Genomic DNA, 12,535 nt, shown 5'->3' on the forward strand with positions numbered 1-12,535 from the left:
TATTCATCATTGAATTTCACTGGTAAATCGAGGTAATATTGGAACTGAGTGTGCTGGGAGTGCAGAAAAGAAGGTCCCGCTATCTCATCAGATGGAAACATCTTGGCCAGTCATTGTAGCTGCTGATACGACACACTTTGCCTGGCAAGCATGTGCGTCAGTGTGCCATGTCAGGCTATCATTTAAGCTTTGTCCCACACTTCTTGACAGGGCACTGCCGCCTGATGTGGAGGAGGATGCACCAAGTTTTGATTATAATGAATATCTCAAAATAAGTGCAATTTTCGAGATTTAGAAAAAGAAAGGGTGTGCGTTCACATGCGACTGCCTCCAAATATGCCATTTAGAAGGCTGCCGCCAAGTTACTAATAAAGAAGCGACTGAATTTTTCAAAATTAATTTTCTGAAACTCGCATTATTAGCAGCATAGTGTGTCCACCTCACCTAGAAACTCCTTTGCAAAAACGCCGGGCTCTCCGTGCTCAAAACTTTTTGCTAAATATCTGCATGGTTAAAAAAAAGTAGATATGCACAATTGTTTATGCATGAAAGTCGTACACTATCACTTTTCAAGATTTTTGCCCTTCTATGCAACACCAGAAAAATTGGAAATAGAAGCTTCAGGTGACCTATCTGATTTGTTGCAAGTTGCATGGCCATATTATTGTTTTAGTTTTTCGCTATTACCTTTTACTGTGATGTCGCCACTGCAGCAGCTCGATCTCGATGGCTGTGGCTTTTCATTCCAGGTCACAAAGCTGCACCCAGGTAGAGGCAGATTCCAAAAATGCTTGTGTACTTAAGTATAGCTGCACATTACAGAATCCGAGGCCCTCAACAATCATCCGTAGCTCACGAGTTCCTTATATTTTATTGGGATTGAAGAGCAACGTTTGTGCTATATCCCTCTATTTCAGACGAAATAATGTGCATGCAAAATTATATCTTCATTACTTTACACCATAGTACCAATATCTGTCGTGCGTTGATTTTTGATGTCTTTGCATTTGCTATAGCAAGGATTTTTAAACATCAGCCACAAAAGAAAAAATAAATGGTCAAAGAACCAAGAAATGGTGTGTAGCAGCTCCCTTCTTTTTTTAATTGGTGGCAAGTTTTGCACTCGTTGTGTACTTCAATAGAAGTGTTACCTTCCTGCTTTGGAACTTTGTGGTTTTGTTCTGCCAGCTGCTTGACCAAAACAAGCAAAATGTACTTCGGATATTCCACAATTCTGTATGCATTTGGTACAATAAAATTTGTTTCAAGAATGGACAAATGCAGTGATGGTTGTATTGAAAACTGCAACATGCCGATTTTGGTTTCATGCTTCATTAATTTTCTCAGAGCCCCAAAGAAAGCATGCGAGGTTTGAAAATATATCATGCGACGAAGTGCTGGCCTGCCATGATATTAGTGCACTCGGTCTAGAGAACTGATTGATGCTGCACATACATTGAACATGGTGGCCATGACCATCCCTCATGAATTGGCATTCCCTGCCTAAACCACCTCACCAACACAGCCTGTTAACAGCAAGAAAGCTGTCGAGGCTTTCAAGAATTTCTATGCACTATAAGTATCGCCCTACTGAAATTACTCCATTTGTTTGCTGACAATTGTCTTGACAAAAGTGAAAGCCGAATCAGTTGTGTTCGATCAGTTTTATTTACATACAACCTATTATAATGTGGACCTTTCTTCCCCTCTTCAACTGTTCCACAGCTGCTGCTGCCATCTTGCATGCCACATCGAGGAGGGGGCGGGGGCAATGTACATGGCAGGTGCATGGGAGGATTTTCCAAGGAACTCTGGAAAGCTGTAATCAAATTGTGGGCAAAGTTTAAAAAGTCTTAAATACAAAAAGGGTGAAGAGTATTGTAACCTTGTACATGATCACACCACATGTTACAGCTGCAGCTGTAAGTGCCTTGTCTCAACCAAGCTACAGTTCTTGCAATGTTCCACTTTGTGATACTCAGTATGAATTGATAAGACTAGCTGCTATTCTAGTGGTTGTGCAGGCCACAAGGGAACAGTGCCTGGCCTTTGTGCTCGTATGTGTAAATTTCTCTCTTTCGGTCTCGCCCAAGTCACACCAAAATGTTATCCACAAGTGTCGTGCCAAAAAGGCCTGGCAACATCTCGTATTAAGCCGTTTGACCCATTTTATTGCACTGATGCACACGGTGCAACCAAATGTAGGAAATGACATCGCCTAGGTGATTAGTAAATTACCCTTCTAAAATACCACAAGAGCAACTTTGCTGTGGCAAGAGCCTTAGCAAAAACGTAAGAGACACAGAAATGAAGGAAGAGCGACACCTTCAAGTTCCCGCACCAACTCACCGTGACAAGCACAGATTTTGACAGTGTCTGCTTAAGCTTAGTTATTTGGAGATACATGCAGTTGAATGCTTTTACGAGCATCGAGATGCCCCACTATGCTAGCTTGCCTTTTATGGCTATAGAAAGTTGTATACTGCCACAAGTCTGCCTATTCCGATTAGAATCTATATTGAAGCTGCTTTGAGCAACAGGTGGTGTTCTATTTCAGCGCTAATGATACATTGAGAGTAGTGTGCCTGGAAGGAATAGAAAAAAGCACTGCAGAAGCTGCAGTACTTTGTGCTCGCTGAATGATCACACGAGAAGGTAAAGATGCCATCAGAAAGCATCTTTCGTATGGAGTCTCTTTAAAAGAAAAACACTACAACTAGACATGGTGACAGTTGTGGGCAAACTAAAATATAATAATAGTTCAAGGTGTGGTATGGCATGTTTATGCTATTTCTAAAAAAATAAACACGGCAAGTGTGTCCATGCCAACAATTGACACAGGATGTGCAGATGCAAAACTGCAATACAGCACCACGCCGTCAAAACGACAGTATGCAAGTGGTGGTCCAGCATCAAAACTTCAATGTCCCTACACTGCAACACTGGGAGGCCATGCTGCGTGACAGAAGCCTGGGTGGCCAGCAGGCACTGCTCTGTCGGGCACAGGACGTGGCAGCAACTATTTCTCCTAAGGATTCAATGAACGGATTTCTCTACCTCACCCACCATGCGATGCACCATGTGAGGGAATGACAGTGCCACTACTCTCACAGGATATGGATGGTGCACAACACCACCTTGAGCATCGGAGCACACGTCTGCCTGTGAGCTCTGTGTACTACAAACACAAGTGGTGCATGCAAGGTAACATTTAACACATCACTGCCAAATGTCATCAATGAACAGAAGCAGCAAAGAAAGCTGCTTACATAATTTTCACAGTGTGTCGGAACTGCATATTTTTTACATCCTGTCTGCATGACGCATTGTTCATCACTGCTAAAAAGTGCATAGTTGCATGGTACTTTTTTTCGATTTTGTGCACTTTCTCTTGTCTTGAAAAAATAAAGCAGATGTCTCTCAATGAGCCGTAAGTACTAAAGTTGCTCAAAAGGGTAGTTTACTGAATTGATTGCATTTGAGTACTGCAGGCCTAGTTTCTTTCGGTCTTTCTCTTTTAAAGCCTCGGCACAAGTTAGCTGAAACACCCTGTATACTGGACAGCTTGCCTGGCTGCCCGCACCACCGAGGCGGGGTATCTTACGTTTTTGTGGTGCACTTGTCGCCGTCTCGTAGCACCGGTCGTCCATCCTTATCGCGCACACGCCAGCGTCGTCTGGTGTTCCAATTGGCTGCAGCAAAGCGGACAGCTCTGGCGGGCAGGAAAAAAGTGGTCCGCGAGCGATCGGGCTTGCTGCCTCGTTTAACGCCTGCTTTTATACGCCTGGCCAAGAGCTTTGCCCGGTTTAGCCGCTCTGTCTTCAGTATGAACGTGCCTTTAGAGTAAAAAATCAACAGCTTACGCTTCCACATTTTTTGCTTGGTAGCTACATTCAATTTGCTTGCTCCTCGTCTTTTAGATGTCTAGGCTCCTCACATTTTAACGTGGCTGAATAGTGCACAAATCAGAAACGAGAGTTTCTGTGGCCTAGCCTTCTCACACTTGCAAGGATACCATCCAAAATTGACCTATTTTTCTTATGAGGTGCCCACTGATTATGAGGATGCTGACATCGAAGGATCTCGAGTGGTTCTCTAGCATTTTGGTGACAAACGGAATACAGTAAATGCCGAGCTACAACTGACTTGATATCTGTCAGCACCAATGAACGCAGTAGTTAGTATTCTCACTAAATTGAGAATCCAGCCCAACAGCAGATGGACACCAGTGGTTTGAATCCCCCGTGTTGGCAAATTTAACTGGCTGAAATCAAGCATTTAAAAGACACGCACTTAGTTCCATCCCTTCAATCTGTGAGCATAATGAAGATCAAAGGTCAGGTTATGTGGCTGCAGCACCTTCTGTTCATGCAGCATACCTTGTGTGCAAGCCACATCTATTTACAACAGAAACAGCGCTTTTCCACCCGTGAGCAAATGTTTGGAGTTAAAATATGGTAGAATTTTTTATCCAGCCAACGCGTGCACGCTGAAATCCAAGTGGTACAGCCAATATGTGCCTGTTTAATCACTGCAATGCATTGAGACAGTTCCGACAACGCACGGCTGTACCAGAAAAGGTTTTAATTTTTTTCACTAATGCTATGTACTTATGAACTTTTATGAATGTACCTGCAGCTTTCGCAGGCTTTCGAGTAGCTCGAGCGTAAAGTGGCCTGTGTGTTATATTCAGCCGGAGTGCAATAGGAGCCAGTCAAATGAGTAAAACATGAAGTCAATGTGCACACAAAGACTACATGTACCCTTGCATGACTTCGTGCTACAGGTAGCTAACAGCTTCCAATTCACAGTTCTTGTAATATGCTTGTGGCAGCCATCTACAGTGATCTATTTGATTTAACGGGGATGTGTATGTTGGCTGAAAAAGAGAAAATATGCTAGGAAATATATTAACACCGATGGATGCAATATATCCTTTCCGGTAGAGTTTTGCACAGAAAAGTTAGCAGATTCCATGCATATGTGAAAATCGGTTATAAGTGAAGCCTTTGTAATGTTCAGTAAAATGCAACCATTCGTTCACTTCTATAACTCTGCACACAATGCATGACCTGGTCTCGTTTAGTTCATTTTTGTCCATACTCGGTTGCTTTCGATGCTGACTTTCCAACTTCTCTGTGGCTGACTTCTTAAATTTCCTGTTGCATACTTAATTTCTTGCCTCTTGTTCTACGTGTCTACCCAGTGGTACATGTTGAGCTGCACTTAACAGGTAATCCAAGTTGCCATTTGGACACATGCCAAGCAGCACATATCCAGTGCCATACACAGTGACCAATATTGGCAGGACTGCAGCAGCCACTACCCACTAAGCAAGGAAGAGGCAAAGAGGGTTTCGTTTTAAGAACCGCTCATTAAAGTTATTCAATCAATCAATCAAAAATATGTAGCAGCTTGCATATGTAGGAATGCGATTTATTCGCGATGCTAATAATTTGATCACCTGTTTTGGTAGCTGTGGGCACGAGAAATTTAGACACCTAACCGCACCAAAATTCAGCTATTATGAAAACGCGGAATTTCGATCAAAAGAGTCCATTTGCCGCTGTGGTGGTTTGAAGGACGGCGACAGAATAAACCGAACATTGTAGAAAGGGAAGTAAACAATCTGCGCAACCGCTCTATCGCGTGTTTGACAAAGAAATTGACGAAAAAATGTGCTTAACGTGATTCAGAAACATGTCTACACAGGAATGTTCAATGGTAGAAATTACACTTCACCGCTACAGAGTAGCGAAGTTGCCCTGAATAGTGGGACCAATATTTTCCGACCGCCCAACAAAGGGTGAAGTGCGCACAGTATGTACGGCAACACTTGCTTTGTTCACCGCAGTAATGCCACCCTGTAATGGAGACAACTACGACAAACGGTCCGCATTTCTTCAGCAGCGAGGAAAAGTGAAACATTTTTTTACCGAGTCAGAAATAAGCCAAGCGTGTTCCTGACGGTATGTAACAGCATGCCGCTGGAAAAAAGGGGTCCATACCTCGGGGTTCAAATTCCGCAGACACGGCATGCGCTTCAGCGTAGCCGTCAATTTGCGGTTGAGCAAGCGACGTTTTTGCATTTTCTGTTCCGCATCAGCATCTTCTAGCCAGCGAGAGAGCACCTTGAAAACCAGCACGACGGGCGCCGTCTCGCTGAACAATCAAGGCCTAAAATTTAAAAGAAAACACAACTATTAGCGCTTATTGTTTCAAATTCTGTGATTTCAGTAAACTTACCTTGATGTTGTTGCATATTTCTTGTAGATCCATGTTGCTTTCACGGTCATTTCCGCCAACATAAAGAACGGCGAAATCGACACGCTCGAAGCGCATCCTGGAGACAGCCCACGCCAGCCACACTGAATTGTAGCCAGCAAAACTGAATGTGCAGTCTTTAATAGACTCAATTAGGCGCAGGCGCGACCTATTAAAGAATTTAACCTGACTCGCCGACAATGACGCCGCGCAAGGACGGCATGAGTGAACACGATCCAGCGAGGCGTAACAAGACCACGCGAACGAACCTACGTGAGCCGGCAGAAACCACAGGGATTCAGCAGCAGCACCCTAGCAGCACCTAGCAGCGTCTTTCCCTAGGCTTACAAGTACCTATCTGGGGGCAGGGAGTACGGCACTGGCCCACGTCACATCCGGTTTGCCTCTAAACCGGGTACAGCCGGCCTGCGGGGATACGCTTCTGTCTAGCCACCCTAGCCCTGTTGCATAGAGGACAAGCTACCCATAGGGCCCATGCATTAAAATCGGGAACCTCAAGAGCGCCGCCATGTTGCTACGCGCCGAGGTTGCCAGCTCCTGAGACGCTTGCTAGACTTGGTGACAGTAGTCAGTTTTAATCCGGCAACAGTAGCAGCGTAGCAGCATGGCGTCTCGCTTGAAGTGTTGTGATGTGTGCGTGCAGCCGTGTGTTTGGGCTTCATAAGTCGGTTCTTTATTCTATGTTGCGGGATGGTGTGGGTGTGGTCCATGTTGGCCGTAGAGCTGGCAGTTATGCAACCGAGGGATGATCCTGTTCAAGCTTCTGGCGGTATGCGGTTTTCAGCGGTCACGCCTGTTGCAGGAGTGTCACTCGACGACGTTGCGAGCTCGAAGCTGTGGTCAGATTCCTCGTTGGCGTTCCGTAATTATCTTCGCACGGGCGCGGTATGTTGCAAAAGCCGCTTTCGCGATCTATCGTCGTGACGATAGATCGGGTTTTTTATTATTATAAGTAATGATCCAGCTGTAGGGCACATGTAACCGACAAACGGAAGTCTCAGGAGAGCACCTGAGATGGTAGTAGAGCAGGCGGCGCAGGAACTCCAGGGCACCCGAGGGACAGTGGGGGGATCAAAGCTCGAAGCAGAACGGTACGTAGGTTGGGGCCGCCGAGGCAGGTGTGTGCCAGGGAGTGTTCGCACGGACAGCTCCCCTGGCACGCGCAGCCGTGCCTCGCAAGGTCGAGATACTTTAAAGGCACCTGCGCCCATGGTCTTTCTTTTGCCTCGGCGCAGTGAGCACGATTAACGAGAATAATGTGGAGGGCATCCGGTGCAGTCGCAAATGCATCATGACAAATGTAGCTCGCGTCGCCTGGCGTCTGTAGTAATATCAGAGTTGGTTGTATGAACTTTATGCATAATACGTTTTGTTACGGTACCTCAACGGAATAGGTCTAGAGGACGGTGTTGGTACATTTTTTCGTACCGCCCTAATCCTATACCCCCACTACACACACATACCCCCTTTTTTTTATGTATACATACAATTCCTTGCCATGACGGATCATAGCCTCCTTTATTTTTGAAAAATAGAGGAGGCTATGGACCGATTGACCAGTTCAAGTTGTCAACTTGTCAGTAACTGTCGTAGGAATCACTGTAATAAACATAATTCCACGATCGGATTGTTTACTTTCATTTTTTGTTGTAACACTGAGGACTACATAGAACTTTATTTTGTATATGTGAGATAAGTATGTGGATATCACGAGCTTAAGCCAATGTGCGATACACAGACAAAGCAGCTGCTACAACATGAACTGCATTGAGGGCCACACAACACATACGTAATTAAAGGTGCAAAATATAGGGGGAAGCTTCAAAATACGCTCTGTAGCACTGCAAAGTATAACATATATTGTATGTGTACAATAAATGTTCAAAAATACAATGCATCAATGTACCATTTGCCTTCAAGTTTATTATGAAGTTCAAGTTTACTGAAGTTTATTATGAGCATATGTACAACAGGGATCAACTAACACACCCGCAGTCGAGGTGGCTGTTCGAGGTGTGCTGGCTGCCTCAGTGTAAGAAAAAGAAATTGGGTAAATGTCGACACCAGTGCCACTGCTTCTTGCCTCTGACCTGCACATGCCTCTGCGGCATCTTTGTGCACAAGTGTGCTGGCGTGGTGAGGCGTAGGAGTCATCCGAGAGAAAGAGTATTGTTTACATGGAGGAGTGGCTGTTCACATTGCCTGTCACTTTCCCTCAAATGTTTCCTTGGTGACTAGGGTGACACACCCGCAGTCAAGGTGGCTGTTCGAGGTGTGCTGGCTGCCTAAACGAAATAAAAAGAAATTAGATGAATGTCGATACCAGTGCTATTGTTTATTGCCTCTTACCTGCATTTGCCTCCACGGCCTCTTGGTTTGCGGAGTCTGTATGAGGGAGCTGCTGTGGCTAGGCGTAGGCATTGTCTAAGCAAAAAGAAAAGGCCATTTAAATGGGGAATTATGGAAATAAATGCAGTTATGTCTGCTTCTTGCACTCTTCTTGCCTAAAAGAGCACTTTGACTGCTTCTGCTTTTTACCTGCAGGTGTTGTTGCGAGATCCTTAGTATGGCTGTGTGCAGCATTGTAACACTTGGTGGAGGCATTTGAAGTGGTAGCCAAAAATATAAAGAATCATCCTTGTCTGCACGAATGCTTTCAATTTCTAAATGCAGTGGTAACTATCACTATTGGTGCAAGGCCCCCCCACATCTATGCGGCAAGTGCCATAGCTCGAAACTGAATTGTTCCTTTATGTTTCACAAGGCATCTGATATGTCCACATTAGATGTGATGTGTTTGTTTTTATTTATCCCAGTGTGGAGAGAGCATCATTAAATGGCTGAAGTACTATAGCGCCAAACAGACGACACAAGAAGAGACACGGACGAGCGCTTATGTCCGTGTCTCTTCTTCTTGTGTCGTCTGTTTGGCGCTATAGTAGTTCAGTAATATGCACCAACTAGCCCAACAAAAAGTTCTGCTGAAATATCATTAAATGTTTTGTTTATTTTTGCGTGTCTTGTTTTTTGGTTTATTTCTGAATTTATCATGATGCTAAAGTGACTTATGTAATGGCAATCAGCTTTTGTTTTGCAGAAAAACAATGCATTTCCTGACCCATTGTTTGACATCCCCTCACTCGCATAATTTTGCAGAGTATTCGTGTCTTGTTTTTTGGTTTATTTCTGAATTTATCATGATGCTAAAGTGACTTATGTAATGGCAATCAGCTTTTGTTTTGCAGAAAAACAATGCATTTCCTGACCCATTGTTTGACATCCCCTCACTCGCATAATTTTGCAGAGTATTCTACCTATATTGACTTGCTTGACCTCCACTAATGAGTCTTGCATCTTCAAATACGACTCTTTCCTTAAACTCATTCGACACTTCTCATAATTTCTGTACCTTGGGCTTCTGATACTCTGCATTCACTATTTTTGCTTGTTTCTGACTAGAAATGTCTTCTTTAATTTAGAGCTTAAATTTTACCTTTGGAACAGACGGAAGGGCTTGCCATTGCATATCTGCATAAAAGGGAAACATGTTTCATTAAACATTTGCAAAATCCCATTGAAGATTGATGAATGCAGCTTGCAGTGTGATATGACTGAATGAGCCATAACAGTAACTCATCTCACTTGGTAAATGAAAGCACATATTAGTGTGATGCACAAGATACGTTACACTAACGTGGTGGGTTCTCTTGCTTATAAAGCAAAATAATCGGTGCGCGAGAAAAAAATTATTTTTGCATAACCCTTGTACACACTGACTTAAGGAAAATGAGCTGGAGCTGTCCACATGATGTACTTATTTTACCTGCGAGTATGGTCAACAAAAATGTGTCCCAGCTGCTTAGTGGTATTCCGGATTATGTCAGTATTGCATATGTGCCTGTTGTCGAAAATAATTGAATTTTGAAAGTGCTCGCAGGGATCTGATGTGCATATCTGCAGTTTATGGGTACATGTAAAAGACTCAGCATCAAGTGCAAGTGAACGGTCCCACAGGCCCGGAGTCGATCATGCAAATAGATTCGCTGCACAAATTTGTGACCAGAAAAGATATGCCACATGAAATGGCATGCAAGGAAGTGTTGAAAATATTGCACAGTTAATAAAACGCCTAAGCTATTAATATGTGGCTTGATGCACTCGTTATGCAAAACGGAGGTGAGGCGTGCAGACAGGAAACAAGAGTAGAGTATTTACAAGCAAACAACACGCGCGACGCCCACTTCTCTACTCTTGTGTCCTGTCTGCACGCCTCACCTCTGTTTTGCATAATGAATCCTTACGAACTAGCTCAGCTTTCTGTCGTTCTAAGTCTCGATGCACTCTATTTCGTTCGCATTAGGCACTCGCCTCTTGATTACTTCGTGGCACAGAAATACTCGGTCATCAGGCTGTTTTTCTGCTGTGGCCTTTGTAGAAGCATGATTGTTCAAAGTGCAACAATTAAACAGATTCTTTGAGTTGCTTGTGGCTTCGCCAGTACAATTCCGGTGCGCTGGTCCGCCTGTCCAGCAATTTCCTACTGAAGGGAAACCTGAAAATAAAAACACCGCTCCGCATGCAGAAAAATGCTCTACTGTGACGCTTCTCGAACGATTGTGATGTACCACAAGAGCTGCCTATTCGCGTGATATTCTCAACAAGGAGATAAATTCGTTTACTTACATGTGAAGGTATATGCCAGACCACTTCGGGGCTTCGGTGGCACATAAGGCACGTGTGTGTCATAGCGTCCGATGTCGACGCGCGATCGCATGTCAAACGAAACTACTACGCATCCAAAAAACAGATTCGAAACCGAAATTCGCGTCATCCTTTATTGCATGAATGCGTACATCGTGATTTACATAAGTCACGGACTTAGCGATTGCTTTCTGTAAACTTAATATTAACGTACCACCTTCATAAAGCCATCAGGTATGCGTTTTTAGGTGACAAAGCATAAGGTGACCTGTACTTGTTCTCAGCTCTTTCAATAGTAATTGCGCTGGCCACATTGACCAGTAGCAACAGGGCGGCGCCCTAGAGGTTCCCACTTTTCCGGCCCAGCTTTTCCTCTAGAGTTGTTCTACTAACTCTATGCTGTTGCACGCTACTGGTCAATGTGGCCAGCGCAATTACTATCGGAAGAGCTAAGAACAAGTATAAGTCACCTTATGCTTTGTCATCAAAAAACGCATAGCTGATGGCTTTATGAAGGTGGTACGTTAATATTAAGTTTACAGAAAGCGATCGCTAAGTCCGCGACTTATGTAAATCACGATGTACGCATTCATGCAATAAAAGATGACACGAATTTCGGTTTCGAATCTGTTTTTTGGATGCGTAGTAGTTTCGTACAGTTTAGGTTTGACATGCGATCGCGCGTCGACATCGGACGCTATGGCACACTCGTGCCTTATGTGCCACCGAAGCCCCGAAGTGGTCTGGCATATACTTTCACATGTAAGTAAACGAATGTATCTCCTTGTTGAGAATATCACGCGAGTAGGCAGCTCTAGTGGTAAATCACAATCGTTTGAGAAGCGTCACAGTAGAGCATTTTTCTGCATGCGGAGCGGTGTTTTTATTTGCAGGTTTCCCTTCAGTAGGAAATTGCTGGACAGGCGGACCAGCGCACCGGAATTGTACTGGCGAAGCCACAAGCAACTCAAAGAATCTGTTTAATTGTTGCACTTTGAACAATCATGCTTCTTCAAAGGCCACAGCAGAAAAACAGCCTGATGCCGAGTATTTCTGTGCCACGAAGTAATCAAGAGGCGAGTGCCTAATGCGGACGAAATCGAGTGCATCGAGACTTAGAACGACAGAAAGCTGAGCTAGTTCGTAAAGATTCATGATGCAAAATAGAGGTGAGGCGTGCAGACAGGACACAAGAGTAGAGAAGTGGGCGGCGCTCGTGTTGTTTGCTTGTAAATACTCTACCCTTGTGTCCTGTCTGCACGCCTCACCTCCGTTTTGCCTAACGAGTGCATCAACCCACATATTAATAGCGTAGGCGTTTTATTAACTGTGCAATATTTTCAACACTTCCTGGCATGCCATTTCATGTGGAATATCTTTTCTGGTCAGAAATGTGTGCAGCGAATCTATTTGCATGATCGACTCCGGGCCTGTGGGACCGTTCACTTGCACTTGATGCTGAGTCTTTTACATGTATCCATAAACTGCAGATATGCACATCAGATCCCTGCGAGCATTTTCAAAATTCAATTATTCTCGACAACAGGCA

At 44.2% G+C, this 12,535-nt stretch overlaps 1 long non-coding RNA gene across 2 annotated transcripts; it reads right to left on the reverse strand.

Annotated features, from left to right (window-relative positions):
• Nucleotides 1-1,647: 1,647 nt before the first annotated feature.
• LOC135910646 (uncharacterized) lies at nt 1,648-6,564 on the reverse strand. 2 transcript variants are annotated; one of them, XR_010567107.2, is made up of 4 exons: nt 6,247-6,564; nt 6,009-6,177; nt 3,605-3,712; nt 1,648-1,819 (listed from the first exon to the last, which is right to left on the reverse strand). It is a non-coding gene; the product is annotated as an uncharacterized lncRNA (long non-coding RNA). The 2 variants fall into 2 exon arrangements; XR_010567106.2 differs by lacking the exon at nt 3,605-3,712 and having other exon boundaries at nt 6,247-6,557.
• Between the last annotated feature and the right edge of the window lie 5,971 nt (nt 6,565-12,535).

Source organism: Dermacentor albipictus, chromosome 1, assembly GCF_038994185.2.
Source record: "Dermacentor albipictus isolate Rhodes 1998 colony chromosome 1, USDA_Dalb.pri_finalv2, whole genome shotgun sequence".
Lineage (NCBI taxonomy): Eukaryota > Metazoa > Arthropoda > Arachnida > Ixodida > Ixodidae > Dermacentor > Dermacentor albipictus.